The following is a 19,895-nucleotide window of genomic DNA, read 5'->3' on the forward strand; positions in this document are numbered from 1 at the left end:
CACCGAGCCTCTGACACTGCACAAGTGTGGGCGCGCAGCCCTCGGGACTGCTGGGCTCAAGGCACAGAGTCACAGAATGGTTGGGGTTGGAAGGGGCCTCTGGAGATCATCTAGTTCAACCCACCTGCTAAAGCAGTTTCACCTAGAGTAGATCGCACAGGAAGGTGTCCAGGTGGGGTTTGAATGTCTCCAGAGAAGGAGACTCCACAACCTCTCTAGGCAGCCTGTTCCAGTGTTCTGGCACCCTCACAATAAAGAAGCTTCTCGTCATGTTTAGATGGAACCTCCTTTGCTTCAGTCTGTGCCCATTGTCTCCCACCCTGTTGCCGGGCACCACCGAAAGGAGTCTGATCCCAACCTCTTGACACCCACCCTTGAGATATTTATAAACATTGATGGGATCCCCTCTCAGCCTTGTCTTCTCCAGACTGAACAGACCCAGCTCTTTCAGTCTCTCCTTATAAGCAAGATGCTCCAGACCTCAGATCATCTTCATAGCCTGCTGCTGGACTCCCTCCAGTAATTCCTTTTCCTTCTTAAACTGGGGAGCCCAGAACCAGACACAGTACTCAGATGTGGCCTCACCAGGCAGAGGAGAGAGTGAGGATAGCCCCCCTTGACCTGCTGCTCACACTTTTCCTAATGCACCCCAGGATACTGTTGACCTTCTTGGCCGCAGGGCCCATTGCTGCAGAGGAGTCCTGAATGTGGGGTATGTGGTACAGCACTGCCTCCGCGCATCCGGTGACGTGCAAAGTCACTGAGTAGGGGGGACACAGCTGCAGAGCCCACAGCACCTTAAATACCGCCAGACAGAAATCCCAGGTGCTCTCACTTTCCACATCTGTCTGATGAGCAAACATCGTGGGACGCAGGTGTCCAGGTTACTCTGGCCATGGGGCACAGCGGTGCCCATGGTGTTGGCAGCACATGGGGCATGTGGTGCAGCCCTCCTCCTTCGCCAGACCTGCACTTGTGGTATTTTATGTTTGTTGTCTTATGCCTGGGTTAATAAATCATCTTTATCTGAAAATAAACACCTGCAGCTAGTCATTTCTAGGCTGCTTAGTTCACATTCATCCACAAGGTGTTGTTGGTAATTTAGTATTGTCTGAGGCATTAGTCACTGCCATAGTAGCTTAATAATGTGCGGTAAGAGCCAGCTGGTAATTAACAAATTAAAGATATCATAAACATTTTCCTCAAATATTTCATATGTAGAAAAAATAATTAGAAGCAGAGCACTTTGGGTGTTTAAAGCTGTCATATATATTTAAAACACCTCGCTGTGTTAGGAAATTATTCATTCTTTTAAAGGTCAGCTAGGCCCAATTTTGCCGCTATCCCAGGATTGGTAAATACGCATGTAAGAGTTGTGAAGCAGGGAAGAGCCAGAGTCTTGTGGGTTTTTTAACCCTTTAATTCCGCCTAGTTTTTCATATTCATCCCAATGCTGTCTTCTGTGCCTGTTTTTAGGAGTGGCACAACTTTGTGGGTCTCAGCTGCGATTTTGCACTTGTTAATAACTTCCTTTCATGTTAGAAGTGTCTTCAAGTGGAAGGTTGTGTGCACGTGCATATACAATGCAATCTGTTGGAAACATGAAGTCAGCTTGTGATTGAGGCAAAGGAAAGACAAAGCTGACACAAACTGTATTGAACTGGAAAAGTGGGAAAGACACAACTGTGAAAGGAGATGACAATAGGTTTCACTCTGTCAGTGTAAGTAAGATCCCCTGCTATGCACAAGCTTGCTTTAACTCACTTGTTGTCTCCTTATTTCATCACCAGATGGTGACCAGCGGTTTCAAATTAAGATGCTCTCAGTTACCTGTGTGTGATGGTTGAGCAATAGTGCGCTTTGCTATGTCTCCCTTCCAAGCTGCTTCAGCCCAGTACTCCTTGGTTCTCTGTCAGCCTGACTCCAGGACTCCGCTCTGAGTATCCCAAGCCTTTGACTCTGCTTTTTCTCTGGGGCAGGATCTGATCTGAGCACTCTGAGGCAGAAGAAGCAGGGAACAGAGCAAGCGGTCGGAGGAGCATCATTGCTACGGGTAGGGTGTGGTTAACTGTCTTCATGGGGAGCGCTTGGGCACTCACAGTGGCTTTGAGAGATATGATTTATGTTTGAAAACTTTGTTCTTGGAGAGAAAAAGATACTGTTGTAAATGTGAATGAGTGCTTTTTGATAGAGTGCAAAGTCTTTGTCAGACAGTGGCAGACTTTCTGTTCAAACTTCCAACTTGTGTGTGGCTGTACAATGCAATGAAAGGCAGAGAAGAATCTGCTGCATAATGCTTTTGCTCTTTGCTACGTTTATTCACCTCCACATTGTTTGATGGAAGAGCACTGGGGATTTTGAAGAATGTGTTTCTGAAGCTTGTGAAAGAAAAGGAATTCCATGTGCAATTTCTGCTCAGATTTTTAGCCTCTTAGGGTCAGGCTCAGGCCTGGAGTGCTTCTTAAAACCTTTTGGTATTACTGTCCAAAGGGTACATGTAGAAAAGGGCTATGAAGTTACTCACACAACACTGTTAACAGCTAAATCTGCTTTGTGCACTCTGAATTCTCTTTTGTTGTTGGGGGTGGCTTTTGCTTGGGGGTTTTCTGGTAGCGCTTTGTGCTGACTGTTGTCTCAGCAGAAAACCTTCACTGTTTTTACTGTTCAACAGCAGAGCACGAAAGCCCAGGCAACACTGGAGTCACACAGCATGCAGACACGGTGAGAGAGCAATGCTGCTGACTGCGCTCGGGTGGGTGAGAGCAGCCGTCCGAGCGGGCAGGCAGAAATACAGGGACATGCTGCCCTTTACCTGCAGTCCCACAGCAGTGGGGAGAACAGGCCCCGCATCCCCCAGCCCGGGTGCGAGCAGCACAGCAGGTACTTTTGCAGTGCTGCCAACAATCCTGGTCCCTCCACTGTCCAGACTGGGGAGCCTGTTGGATGGCACCGTCCTTCTCTTTTTGCTGGTGTTTCTGGATTTTCCCGCAGTGCAGCCCAAGGGCAGGGTGTGGGCATTGTCCCATGTGGTTCAGCCCTGGCACACACCCAGAGACAGGGCTCCTGGCACCCACAGCTGAGATGTAGCTGGATGGTCTCACCGATGTATCTCTCCCAGTGACAGAGCAGCACTTCCTAGTGTGGGAGCTGGTCCCCCAGGTAGGGCCTTGCAGGATGTCCAAGGATTAATTTTACTGCCATCAACTTCAGAGAAAATCTTTCATGTTTTCCATTCCCCTGAAGCCCTTCGTATACACAATTACACAGACTTCATAATGATGACATCCTTTTAAACTACTGTATTAATATTGGTACTAGATTTTTTAAATTAATTTTTTAGCCTTTCAGTTAATTCAGTTCATGACCTTCACACTTCAGATTTTGAAGTGCCATTGCATCCCATAGAAGACTAGATTGCTGCTGGGAGGAACAAAAATAAGTATCATAGCAGGGAGAAAAAACAAGTTTTCTTTTGTCAATCTGATAATTCATGTAATTGGGGAAGGTAGGGGGTGTCTTTAATACCTGTCACTCCCTTGCACTAACGCTTTCGAAATATTAGGACACAAGTCATGGAGCTTTCTGCTCACATGGGAATGAAGACAGACATTCAGTCTGAATCTCCTTAGTTGTTACTTCTCTCACATTACATTACAGGTTAGTATTTCTGCTGAGATGCTGTACAGAAGTCTCAGAGCAATTAAAGCCACAAAGATTTCCCTGTTCTCAGTTTATTTTGGCAAAATAAGATCCATATATCTCTGGATTAAAGGACTATTGTGATATTTGGATATGGCTATCAAAGCATTGCATTTTAATATATTTACTCAAAAATAAACTTTGTATAGGTTAAGTATGTTGTTTGCTGCATTTCTTTTATTCTGAACAAATCTACAATTTTTATTCTAGCTGTATAATTTTCTAGAGAAAAAACCCTTTTGACGTGTTCATTCTTTGTTCATTGCCTCAGTTGTTTAAGTCAGACTTAGGCTGTCCTCTTCATGTTTTATTTGATATTTGGGAAGCAGTAAGCTAACTTGTGTGTTCTGTGATCAGCCTGGATGACTGAGTAACTCCACAAAGAGTACTGCTCACCCGCTGATCACTGCACTTGCAATTTACTTTGACTAAGATAAATGCGAAAGCCTGACAGCTGAACAATTTGGTTTGGAATGCAGATGGCTAAGCTGGAATCCCATTTATTTGGTAGTTTTTAGCACTGCCAGGTGAAATTCACGGTCCCGGTCAGGGCTGTGCAGGCAGCAGAAGTCACTCTGAGGAATTTTGCTTGAACTTGCGTGTGCGCTGCTCTTGGAGTTGTTGAGCGCTCTGCTCACCGCATGCTTGCACAAAGTGTTTGCCTTTTATTTCAAACAGCCAAGCAAAATGTCATTCCCAGCCACTGCCTCCACGTCTTCCCTCACCAAAGCAAAACAACAGGTGGCTGGATCCTGATGTGCCGTATCTGGCACATTTTGCAGTTGTTTTCTGCTTCTTGATAGTGCTGGGACGTGAACTTGAGGTCATCCCAGCTGCTCTGGCTGCCCCTCTGCTCACTGAAGTAAAGATTGGTTTAGTCACTACTATTTGCTGAGGCTGCCTTTACCCGTGTGTTCACTCTGTTTATAGGATCCCAAATACTACATGTAAAGATCTGCATTGACATCTTGTAGTGAGAGTCTTCCTGCTGATGGGAACCCAGGCACATATATCTGTATGTTTGTGAAGCAAATGGTTGTGGTGGTAGGTTATAGCTTATCTGCTGAGCCTGTTCATTTGAATGAAGCCTTCCACAATTAATTGCTAGGACAGAAAATTCAGTCCATCCTGTTTAGAATTACGTGTGTTTATTCAGTCCATTGTTAAAGCTGGTGCTGTTATTCATGCATGATTTTTGCTTCCATCTAAGTTTTATTATACTTCGATCTTCTCCTGTAGCACCCGACATACTTTTAAAAATCACTTCCCCAGAAAATGTTATTTCACTGTAATTATAAAAGAACTTGTATATGAATCACCAGTGAGAATATTACCCAACTAGATGTTCCTAGAAACAGGAGAGCACTTACGTGCAATACAATACATTAATCATTTATAAGGACTCAGCTATTAAAATGATTTTTTTTTAATACTGTACATTGAGTACAAAGATGATGTGAAAAGCCTTTTCACTGAAGATGTTTGTGGGCTTTTGAAAATTTCTTATGTTTCCATCATCGTGATCTTCCAGAGGTTTGAAAGGGAAAAGCTCAAATTAAGCTAGTTTGGGTGACTCCAGGTTAAGGTACCTCTAGAGTGTGAGTATAAGAGCACAAGTCTGATGAGGAGCAGCTGAGGGAACTGGGGCTGTTTAGCCTGGAGAAAAGGAGGCTGAGGGGAGACCTTATCACTGTCTACAACTACCTGAAAGGAGGTTGTAGCGTGGAGGGGGTTGGTCTCTTCTCCCAAGTAGCAAGTGATAGGACACAAGGAAATGGCCTCAAGTGGTGCCAGGGGAGGTTTAGATTGAATATTAGGAAAAAATTCTTCACAGAAACGGTTGTCAGGAATTAGAATAGGCTGCCCAGGGAAGTGGTGGAGTCACCATCCCTGGAGGTGTTTAAAAGGCGTTCAGATGAGGTTCTTAGGGATATGGTTTAGTGCCAGAGTTAGGTTGGTTATGGTTGGGCTCGATCCTGAGGGTCTCTTCCAACCGAAATGACTCTGTGATTCTATATATGTATGCATGTGTGTATACCCATACATACATATATGGATGTGTATCTGTACACATATAGGAGTGTATATTTTGGCCTCATTTCTGCAAGCTTTTGTCTTTAAGGGAAGTCCACAGTGTGTTTGGTGCTTCTTCATTTCAACAGAACTTCTCGTGAGCAAGGTTTTTGCCTGCTTAGATACTTTCACAGGCAGGATCTGTGGTCATTGTAAGCAGGTTTCTCAAATGAACAAAACTGATAAATCTGGCTGAGCTATTGTTTCTTTACAAGGCTTTATCCCTGGGTTGGCTTCAGACTTACGTGTTCGTAAGTGTCACTGCTAACAGAAAAAGAAAGGAATAAAGAAAGCTTCAGGCAGTCTTGTTCCGAATTGCCTGTGTGAAGGTGTAGTGTCCCCACTCCCCATTTGGACATAGGACACGTGCCTGTAGATGGCAGGACGAGGCCCCCTCAGTCCCTTCCCCAGGCTGTGGGATGGGCTCCAGCACCCACCATGAGCTGCAGAGCTCACTTGTCACCGCGCTGTGCTCAGTGACATGGGACCAGCTCAGAGCTGCCTTCTACCTGGGCAGCTCAGGGATGAAGCGGAGAAGTTGGGGTCTGTCCTTAGTGGCCTCTGGATGTGGCTCGTTGGAGGTGACAGGACAGAAGACCTTTGAAGCACTTCTTGGAATCTGAGTCTCACTCCTGCTTTTGGAGCAGGATTATTATTATTAAGAGGCCTCTGACCATGGGGCAGTGATGCAGAGCACTGTTCTGCTTCCCTGGGCATCTCTCCCTCAGCTCCCTTGCTTTGGGGTGATAACTGGCTGAGGGAAAGGACCTATTGGTGAACCACAGTTGTTTTGCAGGGACTTTGCACCTCCTTAGTAGAATGGAGGTACAGACTGGATCACTTTAAATTCCCTTGCTGATGTAGGCAACAAATTGGAAGGAAGAGGTGGTTTGAGGCTTTAATAGCCACGCCTGATAACTTAGCTTTTAAATAAAGAACAGGATTTTCCAGATATTGCAGGAAGTGACAAAAGCAGCAGGAGAGAACAGATTTAACTCTTGTATTAATAAATTATCTTATTTTTAAAATGCTAAAATTTGGGCAAAAGAGATTGCAGTTCTCTTAGGAAGAAAAGTCTGTGTCATGAATCGTTAGTTCCCACCTAAATCCCTTCCACTCTTCATACTGGAAGATACAGCAGTTGTGATTCCTACAGCAGTATTTAAGATGAGAGGCATATTTAAATTTGAGTTCATCTAGTGGAACTTTGCTAAAACTATCACAGCAGCTTGATGATACCATGAGAGCTTTACGATTTAAACCAAATCTTCTTTTGGCTCTGATGCCATCCTGAGCCCCACTGTGGTGAAAATCCCAGGTGGTTCATGCTCTGTGCTTCCAGATCAACCTGGTTTTCCCTTTTCCATGGCCCCCTCTGTAGACTGAGGTGCTGTGCATGTATGTGCCCTTCACAGCCTCTCTGGTCGAGGAGTGATGACAGGAGCGGCATTCCCTCTCTTTTCTTGCGGCCAGCAGCAATTTTGAATTAACTGGATGCATGTGGTTGTGGGGCAGGAGGGGGCGATGGTCTCTGATGGAGACCAAAGTGAAAGTAACCCAGGACTGCATTGTGCTTTAGCCTTCCTTAAAGGAACCTCAAAGGAGATCAGACTGTCAGAGAGTGAGAAAAAGAAACCCCCACCTTTCTGATACCCTACTGCCCTCTGCCCTAATGGCTTTTTGGGAAAGGACATCCATTCATTCATAAATTCATTCATTTTTCATCCATAAAATAACCCTGTTTCATGCTCTAGAAATATTGGTGGTGGTGGGCAGTGCATTGCACACGTATACTTTCTATAGCTTTAAATGCAATATTCCCATTTGTGTCTGATATTCGAGGCACGGAGCAGCTGTAACTCAGAATGAAGTCCATGGAAAGCGTACATGGGAATCTCACTGTTAAAATGTAGCACTCTGCACCAAGTTTCTCCTGTTTTGCTTTCAACGCCAGATCTTAGTATGTGCAATTCAGTGAACTCCTTGTCTTTTGACTCCTATTTATCAAATGTTGTACTTGTAATTTGTCCTTTTTTATGCTGTCATATACAATTCATGATCCAGAACAACAGTCCTTCTGACCCTATAGAAAATTGATGGGTAGAACTGCTTGGGAAATAATCTCCACTGGAAATCTTATTAAAAGTAAAATTCAACTAGATATTACAAAATTGACAGTCCGATTCATTCACCTGCCCAGTGCAGAGTGGAAGGTCAACTAAAACCTGAACCCTCGGTAAAGAAGTGTCACTTCATATTAAGGTAACAGGCAGTCCAAAGATACGGTCACAGATTACTAAAGGTAAGAGGTGCGAAAACCCACTTACAAACTTAAAAGCAACATCCTCTACAAGTATTATTATTGAGTAGAACATTTGTATTATAATCTTCCAAATGACAGCTTGGACTGTAATTCATCATGAAGTAAAGAGTTCCTGGTGTACCAGGAGTTCTCTTGACCTGATGCGAGAACTTTATAGCTTAAGTTTATGACCCCAGGAAATTAAATATATTATTGCAATTCTAAATCTCGTCTTTCCTGCCTGAAGATGCTAAAATTTCTGCATTACACACTATTTATTACACAATGGACACTTCAAAATTCTAAAACTGTATAGCTCGCACACACACAACTGCACTGAAGCGGCTAAGAACATGTTCCTCACTATTTGTTTGTTGTTTTTAATTTTGGAGTTAGCGGAAAATAAAAAGTCAAGCTGTTAAACCTTCACCAGTTTTCACTTCATTGGAGTTGTTTTGAGAACTGCAATCCATGCATTCAGAGACTGGCTTCTAGGCGTGATCTTTTGTGCCCTACATGTGTCATGGCAGAAACATTTTAAATTCATCTGGTGAATTAGAGACGGCGACTTGAGTGCCGAGAGCCCCTTGTAGTGCCACAGATAGGTCTGAGGTATAGTTCTGACGGTACCAAGTAAGCCAGCTGTGCTATAATACAGTTTTCTTTGGGCTGGCTGTACAGACAGGAGTTAGTTCATTTGGCTCGTCGAGAATCCCGACTGACTCAGATCCCCTCGGAGCACTGTCACAATAACGTGCATAAAACATTGCAATCAGCGCTTAAAGTACCTGCGGCTTTATGGTGTCTGCAGATGATAGTCAAATCAACCTGGGTGTAAATGGTATAAAGAGCTTGGGACACCGTGATCTGAAAAGGTGTGCTGTCCCTGTGCCACAGTGTATGTAAGAGAGAGTGATAGGCAGAGAGACTGAACCTCAATCCCTTTTCCTTTTCAGACAGAGGAAACTGAGACAAGGCCCAGCAAGCTTCCATGGAATTTGCCCCATCCATAAACAGTGACCTTGCATCCTGACACATGTCAACACATCTTGAAACCTGCCCCTCCCTAAGCGCTCTCTTATTCCCACAAAAAAGTGCTCTCTCATTCCCTAAGTGCTCCCTTATTCCCAGTCTCTTCACGTGGCTCTGGAAATACTAGTTTATTGCCTGGGAAGAAGGAATTGTTTTGCTCCTCTTTCTTTAAAGGTTGTTTTGCATGAAAGCTACTCCAGTTTTCCTTTCGGCACACGTATAGGATCGCCTGTTGCGTGTCCAGGTATTCTCTTTCTTGCATCTAATCCGAGCAGGCGTCTCGGGTTTCTTTTTCATCTGCTGGAATATGGCTGTGATAATTTTATCTCGGCAGCCTGCGCGGCTCCACTCGCCTTTAAGCGGCAGCCTGACTGGCTCTGGGCTCCAGGCACACGACCTTGGGAGCAATACAGAGCATTCAGGTGGTGAGAGCCTGCTCCGTCAGAGCGATGTGCCTGTGTCTGGGGTAGCTTTGTAAGGCCACTTGCAGACACAAGAAACTGGCCTTCGGTGTCTTGCGCTGCCAAGCCATCCATGGAACTTTTTTTCCTGGGCTCATCCAGGTTCATCCAGCAGCGGTGCCTCCTTTCTCTGTCCCTCCTCTATCTTTCTGCTTATTATCAACTCACTGGAGGCTAATTGCTAATGTAGTCTGTGATAAACAAAACACATGAAGTCCTGACTGTGTAATAGTTTGGTAGCACTGCCGTTTAGGAACACTGCCCAGTAGTTGCCATTATAGTACCCTGGTTTTCAGGGTATTTGTGAAACTTTTGACGTTTGAGCTGTAGTTTTTCAGGCCAGCTGTTTTCCTCAGCCTGAGTATTTTTGGAATATTTCAGCTCAAGTGATTCGGTAAGACTGAGAACAAGACTAGCATAAAAATAAGTTGTTTTCTTCACCTTAGAAGAGAACCTCTGATAATTTCTTCCGTGTGCTTTAGTGTTCTCGTACTTTGGAGTGAGGATATAAACTTAAGCAGAGCATGTGCCCTTTGCATGAGGAGCGCTTCTATTATTTGTCTCTGTGCAAACATGCCTGCACATTTGGCCTATATGTTATACCTTAGGGGAAAATAAATCCAGAGCTGAGAGCTGAGGTCTTTGATGGAGTAAGGAGGTGGTTGTGGAAAGAAATGTATAAGTGAGGAGTCACGGACTGTACCCCTGAGTGTTACACACAGGGGTGGTGCTGTGGTCTCAAGGGCAGCCTGAACTTTGGCATCTCCTGTCTCTTAAATGCTAAGGCTGCTAAAGCAAACAAACAACGTACCATTCTGGTTACCTAATTCCTCTGGAGTAATTCTGCATATAATGTACCTTCGCTCCTCATTTTGTGGAATGGATGTGCCAGAACCTCCAGTGCTTTGTAGTAGTTACACTGCTTAGCATTCTAAACAACCTTGATCGAGGATCCCAAAGTACTTTGGGGCTTCCATGTATCACCCACATGGGGACACGTGGCACATGCACTGTGGCTGTTCTCCAGCAGGACAGGCTGGGGAAGGGAGAGGGACGCTTCTTGTTCGCAAGCAGCACCATCTCAGAGCACAGAAAGTGGCTTTCATTCAAAGTTAACTTCCATTTTGGTTTACGAATAAATGCTTTTCAAATCTTCCAGGATTCTACCATATGTCCAACCATTAGCTAAACAGATCTCGGAGGAAAGAAACCAAAAACAAAACAACAAACCACAAACAGAAGGAAAATAAATACGTGAACAGTTTGAAACCTTGGTTATGGAGCATTGGCCAGTATTGAGTAGAAAATAATCCTGCTATCATCAGTCTGTCTGATGTTAGGATTACACCTCTCTTCGGCTCTGCAGCTTTTGTTGTTGCTGTTGTCTTCTAGCAATCTCCCTTTTCTTCAGGAAGAGCCTTTTGATTCAATTTCTGTTTTATTCATTGTGGTCAGATGAGTGTTATTTCCCGCTTATTAAATTCCCCGTGCTTACTGGTTTTTATCCGAGTGAATAGGTTTGCTTGAGAGCCATGTGGAAGTTGCGTGATGGGGGGAGCAAAACATTAATATATTTTACTGAGCTACATAATACTTTTGGATACATTTCTCTATTGATCCCCCAATCCTCTTATGTCCTCCTAAATACATTCTTTATCATGGAAAATAACTTTGCAATTTATAACACTGTGAGATCACTTTCCCCTTAAAAGATCTTATATATATATAGTCCTTTCTTGCTTTCAGACTTACTGCTTCTGCTCCAGTTTCCTCTCTGGTAGTAATGGTTTAAGGATAAATCATAGGCAAAGTTTGCAAGAAATATTCAACTTGTACCTGTTGAAAACATGATCAAAATTCTGGTAGATGAGAGTAGTGGCATCCTAAAGAGATACACAAGTCACCAAGTCCTCCCCCCAGTTTTCTGTAATAAAACAGCTTTGGGATTTTTTCTGATCGCTTTCTCATGATTTTCTGTGCTTGCTTTTCCTGCCTTTCACCTCACTGAACCTCATGTTTCTTGACTGTTCGATGGGAAATACTCTGGCCAAGGCATAAAGAACATGGAGAGGGTATGAATACATCTCAGTGACTCCACCCCTACAAACAGTTTCCAGAATTGTAAAATAACTCATCAGCTGGACAGGTCTATAACAATCCATTGTTAAGTGGTTTATTAAAGGCATGGCCTTCTATTAATGCAAGGCAGATTATCCCACTGTGAGGAAATATATGTTTGGAGACAAAGAAAAAGAAGAAATCCCACATCCCAGCGATTTACTCCAGACAAAGGTGGCCTTCCTGACTTCTTCATGGAAAAAATCTGTTTCATGTGCTGTAATTTGTGTGTTAAACCACAAGCCTTGGTGTACCAATGTATCAAGGGGTTCATAAAGCTACAATGAACTCAGTCATTATTTAAATACACTCTGTGCTTTCCCACCTGGATAAATGGATTACCACCTGCTCAGACAAAAATAATTAAGACGGGAGTAACCGGTGAGTTCCATGGACAAACGTATTTCCCAGGTTTTAGATAATGCAAGAAAATCGGGAACTTCATGTTACAGAAGGGAAAGATGCTGAACGAAACGAGCTGATGTGCAGATACAAGCAGTTATGAGCTTGTATTGCTGTTGCAAGTGGTTTTGTGCGTACGGAAATAACTGCTGCGGAGGCCAGGCTGGCTGCCAGAGTCGTCTTCTCTGCTCGTGTGGTGCCGAGGTTGCCAGCGCTTACCCCAAAACTGACGTAGCTGTTGGCATAAGCCTGGACTAGCAGTGATGGCTTTGATGTCTGGAATATGATACAGCGTATAGGCGAGTTCTTTACAAAAAAGAGCAGCAGAGATGCGAATCCCTCTGTGTCCGTGATGAGAAGGAACAGATGGGCAAGCGAAGTGCAGAGCACAAGCACAGCTTCCCTGTGCCTCTCCTGCTATGTACCAGGTGCTCTGACCACAGCCCTACCACAGCATTTTGTTTGCAAACAAAATTCACGTTTCTGTGTACAGGTAGGGTTAGAAACAAAGGCTTAAAAGAAAGAAAAAAAGAAAAAGCCAAAAAGATTTAAAGTCTTTGCTGCGTAATTGCAAGTAAAGATGTGTGACAGCTGCTCTCCAGTCATATGAATCAAATGGCCATTAAAGAACAAAACTGTTTGGATGATCAGCTTGGAAGAGGATTTAGGATGTCAGCTCAAGTGGGCTCACTCTATGGACATTAAACATAGCGTTGGAGATGAAACTGCCGCTGGCTGCATGCTAAAGGAAGTTAACTCCTGCTCTCAGATAAAATATGTAGTTCACAGGTTACACGATACCATGAGATGTTCTGCTCATCCTGGGAATTCACACCTTATGCAGCAGAACAGGAAAAACATTGTAGGCACTGCACGAAGGAATAGATGCGGCTCATTCACAAAAAGCACCATTGCTAATGTAATCAGTTAATAGGCAGCACAACATACACCAAAACTGCTACATTGAAAAATACCATGTTGTTTGAGGTTTTTCTTTCTAGCTAGAAGGATGCAGTGCTGTCAGTCCTTCTGTGCTCTGGAACAGATGCTAAAACTTTTGAGAGCATCTCTGTTTTCATACTCACCTAGGATTTTTCCTACCAGAGTGCCACCTCTATTCATTTAATGACCTCTATGTAGAACTAAGGATACTTGAACATAAAATATTGATTCTTAGAGAAACTGTTAAACCTGAAACTGTTAAACCTCTTTTATGAGGTACAGCAGCTTTTTGAGTTCTGTTTATGCACAGTCTAGGCTTGCCAAAGAGTTTTGTTTGTATATAACCCAGAGGATGGCAGTTTCTTAGAAAGGGATGGTTTTTATCTTTATTTTGTGCTTCCAATGTATGGTCATTGCTAGGCAAGAGGGCCAGACTCTAATAGAGTCAGATTTTGGCTGCTGAGAGCACCTTAGTGTGCATTTCATTTGAAAAACAAAACTATACCAACCAAAAAAAACCCCACAGGAACAGTGAGTATAAAGGATATGATCTTTATCAAAGTAGCTTTAGGTCTGAACAACCTCTGTCAGAATTCTTTCTTATGGCTATGTATTTAAGACCGCAAGGAAAATTGCTGTATCAGCTGGTCTGATTACTGTTAATACTGTTCTTTTATACGGAAAAGACTGATTTTGAAATGCGAGCTTTTCTAAGCAATGTGTGAGTTTTAACATGATTTTGGAAAGAGCTCTGGCATCCGATTCATATATCTAGCTGAAGAGGTAGAAACCTCACCGTACTAAATAGCTCACTGACCGAGACACTGAGGCTACGTTGGTTCTAGTGAATACCGCAGAGATGCCTCTGGCACCGAGACAAACTCCCACAGCACAGCACATGTCCATAGCACCAAACTCAGTCTCCAGAACGGGGTGGCCACAAGCAAACAGCCTGCTGGAAATGTCCCTGGCCCCTGCCAGAAGCCCTGTGGAGGAATGGGAGCTGCTCAGGGCCAAAACCGTGCCAGGGACCACTGCAGTGCTGTAGTGGTGTAGGCACCAGCTCCAGCTCCCAGGAACATCCCTTGCCCAGCTTCTCTTACTAATATAGACACAGTCTTATCGCAGAGGCGAAACCAAATAAAGAAGAAGTAGCAGTTTGGTTGCCATCATTCGCCATCATCTTGCAAGACATCAGTTATAAACCCCGTTGCACGCTGTAATAGATTATTGAATAAACTCTGGGCAAGCTGCCTCCCTAACAGCTCCCGAGTTAAGTTGGAAGAAATCTGCCCTGGGAAATGCCAGGGCTCAGCTTGACTGCTTGTCTTTTGCTGGGCAGGATCTTGCTATCAGCAGGGTTTTTCAAGAGACATTGCACATTTGCTTTCAAAAGCGATGAAAATATTTGTGGGGAAATATTGCCATTGGATACAAAGAAGTTTGTCTCCTGGGTCCAGCACTGTAGGCAGTGTGCTGCAGTAAATCGCTGATGCCCCAATTTCTGCAATTTTTTTTTAATTCCTCTGTATCTGGCATTGTGTTTTCTTCTGTTTACAAATAAGTATTTGTAAAGGCACCTTTGATTGGTACCTCACTGCACATAGCATGGTGATGTTACTGTGATTTAAGTAGCAACGTAGCTCTGCTGTCCCGGAGATGCCAGGTATCATGGGTGCATGTGTGCAAATAGCTGAACGATCTGGATGGGAACATTTGTTTTCAGAATGATACTGAGCTTCCAGAGTTTGTCAGTGTCAGTCCAGACTGATCCAAATTGTGTCGGGATGTGGTTGTCTGTAGGGGCGAGAGGAATCACAGTGAGGAGGTGAACTAAAGGAGTTAAACAACTCTGATTCCTTGTCAGAGGAAACTTTTCCGGAGTCGTGGCTATAAAGGAAACATTTGTTCATGTGCATAATACTAAGTAGATGATTAATTCCACACAAACTCTTAAGTGCATAAAGTTCGTGTCCATTTCTAACAGTTATGTGAAGATCTGTTTGCTGGTTGCCCAACTTGTTCAAGTAGGTATATTCAAATACCATAATAATGGGCATTATGGGAAAGCTTAAATGAAGTAGAACTGCTCAGTGTTCTGTTTCTACCTGATTCACTAACACTATCCACAATATACAGAGGCATGGCTGGAAAAATCCCCAACACTGCTGCATAGGCCAGCTGAAACTGCTGAGCACTCTGCAGTTTAATAATAAAAATAAACATACTGACATTTTTAGGGAGGTAGGTTTATTTATCTTCTTAGAAATAAGTTCTGTGCTGAGTAAGCAGGCTGGTTCTCTAGTTTCCTTAGTATAAATTAAAAAAATGATTTGATGTATATATATATATGAGATTCATGCTTAGGGCTAAAGCTTCTAGTTTAATTTATGAATATTTTCATTTTCCTTAGAGACAAGAGTTTTTCTGCTCATCCTCCTTCGGTCTTGTCATATGGGCGCTTTGGTTTCCAGTTCAGCGTTCATGGCATCATGCTTCTGTAGCTAGTACTCCCATAGTGTCATCAAATGCATCTTAACGTGTTCTCGTAGTGGCGATTCTGTGTGTAAATTGCCATTGTTGGGTTTTTGAAGTCTCAGGCAGAGCAGGACTGATAAATCCAGCTCAGGACTTGATCCGCAGCCTAATATGGATGTAGAATGTCTCTGGCCTCAGCCTCTCTGAGCACGTTCAGAGCCTGCCAGGATCTCACTTTGGACCATTTGCATGATGAATTCATCCTAAGCAGTAAACAAAATGTGGTTAATGCTCTAAATAGACTGCCCCATTTCCTGGGTTCTCTGTGGTTCAACTGTTATTTAACTTCAATAACAAGTTTTTTTTTCAAAACAGGCAATTCACATTTCAGTTTTTTGTTTCATCCATACATAGCCATGTAACAGAACTGTAACAATGTGAAATGGCTGTTTTGCTTAAAAACTAAGCTTTGAAGATCAGTTTAACTCTTTTTTTAATGTTGCTGTCTGTCTCGGCATTTACAAATTCCCTGCCTTTAAAGTCTACCCTGAGAATGATTTCATAGATGTAGTTCTACCATGCTAGAAAGAGCTGAGCAGTTCCTGGGTAGGACACCTGTGGTCCTGGGTGAGCAGCTCCGGGTGGCCCTGCTTGAGGAGGGGGTTGGAGCCGGTGACCTCCAGGTGTCCCTTCCATCCCCAACCACCCTGTGAGTCTGTGACGCAGTTCATTTGCCATCTCCTTGAGAACAGCCACCTGAACATGGATATTAACCGCCAGAATCAAACTATTTCATTTTTCCTTTGTTTATTGTTGGCAAGAAAGTTGATTAAAAATCAAAGTCTCTCCTCAGTGTCACTCCAGACATGCATGGTGACACTGTCTCCTTAGGAAGCCTTAGGTCTGCATTGTCTGACCACGGCATGTGGCCATATGGGTTAGCTGGTAGCTGGAGATCTGGACATTACACACCAACCCACCTCAGTGGTTTAGACAAGTAGTAACATCTGTAGGAAAAGTCCAGCGGTCCCTAGGAAATGAAGCAGTGCTTTCTGCTTGCTATAAATATATAGTTCAGGAAGGAAAAAAAAAAAAGGCGTTCCCTCTGGAATGTTATTTCTGGCCCTTGTTTGTTTGTTTGTTTGTTTTAAATGGCAGGTCTAGAGGGAAGAGTCTGGTTTCTCTGTTTCACCCAATGCCCTTCAACAGAAGGGATTCTCTTTCTAAGTTTTGTCTCTGATGACCAGAGCTAGTAACCAGCTCACCGGGTCTCCCCTGCTCTGCTCCAGCTCATTGAACATGAGAGTCACCAGAGAATTACACAAGGTGCGATTTTCTGGAGGGCTTAATTACCTCTAGAGAATTACCAGACCCTCCCAGGTAGTAAGAAACTCTTCCATAGCTTCATGTGGGTGATCTCTGCCATTAAGCATGTGTTTAAGCATTGTAGTTGCTTCCCACTGTGGTCCCATGTCATGGAATTATTGACCACTAAACCCTGTTGGTGTCCTCAGCATTTCATTTGTAATGGCATGGGGGTCATTACTTAATCTGCCTAATTGCTAGGAAGGCCAAATATGGGGGGCAGGGAGGGAGACATCTACTCACCCACCCGTTCCCCTGAGCATAAGAGCTCAAACTGGAAAAATGTACATACAATTGTTATGATTGAGAGAGAAAATGTGTTATTTCTGCTTCTATCCCCAACAGAATTCCCAAAGTTAATTGTTTTGGAGATGTGGGAATGCAACTTTTTTATATGAAACTTCATAATCTTCTATAAGAAAGTAGTTAATTAACCCTTGAAGAGTAAATGATTTGGGGGAATGCACTGCATTTAGGATTTTTGTGAAACTTAATGGAACTTAGATGGATCTAACTTAAATCTTAGACTGCTTCTGTCATAATTTCATTCTGTTTCTGGTGTACCTTCACCTCCAGTCTGGACACGGGTGAACATACTGCATTACTAGTAGATAAATACTTTGGAGTGGGACCTAGTTTACTGTGAAGATTGTGAGACACTACAGAAAACTAGCAGGAAAAAGATGGAGCAGGGGGGAAGAGGTTTTTGTTTTTAAAAAAAGATGGTAAAATTTGTCTGTATAGTCCTTGAAAACAGCAATGTAGTTACTCTTTTTGTCCAACCATTACCGACCATTCTGTAGCACCAGGGGTACCCAGAGTGTTGTAGGTGAGTATTTCATTTTTCTTGTGTTCTCACCGACAGTCTTATTAAACATGTAGGCATGTGCTTCACTCTGTTCAGGTAATTAACTCTGCCTGGTAAAGTGGTGTGTAAAGGCATTTCATAAACATCGTGTTTCCTTCACAGATTCTTTGAATTAGAAGATACGTATTAGGTACCTTCATTTACTAATACCTCAGTACACGGTCACTTATTCGTCTTGCAAGATAACAAAGCAAATGATAAAAAGTATTTATCCGCAGATGCCAGCCTTCACTGTGTCACAGTGGAAAGATGCAGTACACAATAACTAAAGAATGCTAGAACTATCATTTTCATTTAACTGTAGTTGTTAATGATGAATTTTGATGGAATACTACTTTTGTAGGTGATTAAATTCATAGTTGTTCTAATGCACCAGAAAAAAAGCCAAAGGTGGGCTACAAAGTAAGTAGTTACTAAGAAGACAGAAGAGATGAATATCCTGTACCTCCTGTCATGAGTTTGACTCTTGGTACAGTTTCGTTTTCTAAATACTTGCAAGTAGCTTTCAAGCTATGGCAAGTAAGCCCAGAGGTTTATTGTTTCATTTATTATTATTACTATTATTATTACTGTTATGCAGTAAAGCTTACTGTCAGAGTTCAATAAATATATTTTCTTTAATTCTTAACTAGTTGGAATAAAAATAATTTATTTGTTCATTTTTAACATCAAGTTAAAAGGATTTTCGTAGGCTAGTACACAAGCTTTAGGTTTGGGGCTCTAGCACAGCCTTAGATGTGCTTAGGTGGTTTTAGGGATGCAATGGTTAGTTGCATATTCAGGATGTAAAGCTAAATTCACCACTCCCTTAAGCAGTCTGATGTATTTGAAAAACATAGATAAGGTTTTTTTGTAATTCAGCCTTTTCTCTTGACAGAGTAATTTTAAAAGACAAAATAGGCTGGTGTTCGGCTCAGAAAGCTTCTTACTCCCTTGCCTGTGAATTGGGAGTGCAACAGGGTTTATCTGCTGGGGCCATATGCATGGTGCCGCCTCCACCTCCTCATAAATCTGCTGCCCGTCCGTCAGCCCCCCGAGCAGCCCCGGGGAGCCTGATTCCCTCGTGGGGCCAGCAGCGCTGCGTGGTGGCAATGGTGGCCTGGCCGTCCCTCCTCACAGCTTGTGTCCTGCCTTCACCCGTCCTCCCCTCCCACTGTGAAAGGGAATGGTGGAGATCTCCTAGCTGGGATTTTAAGATGCTTCGATCATGGCTGGGTTAATTCCCTTCCTTTTGGGCCAGATCCTGGAATAAGCCAGGGCAAGCCCACAGCTGACCCAAGCTCCCCTCACTGCCCTGGGCCCTGCAGGTGGGAAGGCAGATTCTTCTTGAATCGATCATCAGGAGACTCCCCTGCAGTATTTCAGCACAAAGAATCCAACCTCAGCCACATTGCCGTGCTGGAAACAGCTTTAAAACACCATTTTGCATACAAATGAGACTTTACTGATGGGGAAGGACACATCTGGTATACACTGATTGCCGGGCTGAGTTGCTGGGACTGGTTGCCCAGTGCATTGTCCAGCATTAGCCACTGCAAAATGTATTGTGGGGACCTGCCCCCTGCCTTTTTGGATGAGGGCTGTGTTGGATCATATAGCATCTCCCCTCCTGGATGTGTGCGAAGAGCAGGGTGGGCATGGTGTGAAGAGAAGGAAGCCTTGCCTGTGCAAGATCACAGAATCACAGAATGGTTGGGATTGGAAGGGACCTCTGGAGATCATCTAGTCCAACCCGCCTGCTAAAGCAGGTTCACCAGAGCAGGTTCCATAGGATCGTGTCCGGGTGAGTTTTGAATGTCTCCAGAGAAGGAGACTCCACAGCCTCTCTGGGCAGCCTGTTCCAGTGCTCTGGCGCCCTCAAAGTAAAGAAGTTTCTCCTCATGTTTAGATGGAACCTCCTTTGCTTCTGTCTGTGCACATTGCCTCTCATCCTGTCGCTGAGCACCACTGAAAGGAGTCTGATCCCATCCTCTTGACACCCACCCTTGAGATATTTATGAACATTGATGAGATCCCCTCTCAGCCTTGTCTTCTCCAGACTGAACAGACCCAGCTCTCTCAGCCTCTCATCATAAGAAAGGTGCTGGGGCACAAGCAAAGTGTGCTCCTGAGTCCTGGAGCTGGGTGTCCTTTCTGTGTCCAGTAATATAACATG

At 43.6% G+C, this 19,895-nt stretch overlaps 1 protein-coding gene across 10 annotated transcripts in view; it reads left to right on the forward strand.

Moving 5' to 3' along the window:
* Nucleotides 1-19,895, forward strand: part of DTNA (dystrobrevin alpha) — a 231,979-nt gene that overhangs the window by 57,606 nt on the left and 154,478 nt on the right. For 4 of the 10 annotated variants that reach the window (XM_065053464.1, XM_065053467.1, XM_065053472.1 and 1 more), the window contains exon 2: nt 1,980-2,053. The exons of the other annotated variants lie outside the window; for them this stretch is intronic. The gene's annotated coding sequence lies outside the window, so the exon portion shown is untranslated. The remainder of the gene's footprint in view (nt 1-1,979; nt 2,054-19,895) is intronic. 10 annotated transcript variants of the gene reach the window in all.

This window comes from Columba livia, chromosome 2, assembly GCF_036013475.1.
Source record: "Columba livia isolate bColLiv1 breed racing homer chromosome 2, bColLiv1.pat.W.v2, whole genome shotgun sequence".
NCBI lineage: Eukaryota > Metazoa > Chordata > Aves > Columbiformes > Columbidae > Columba > Columba livia.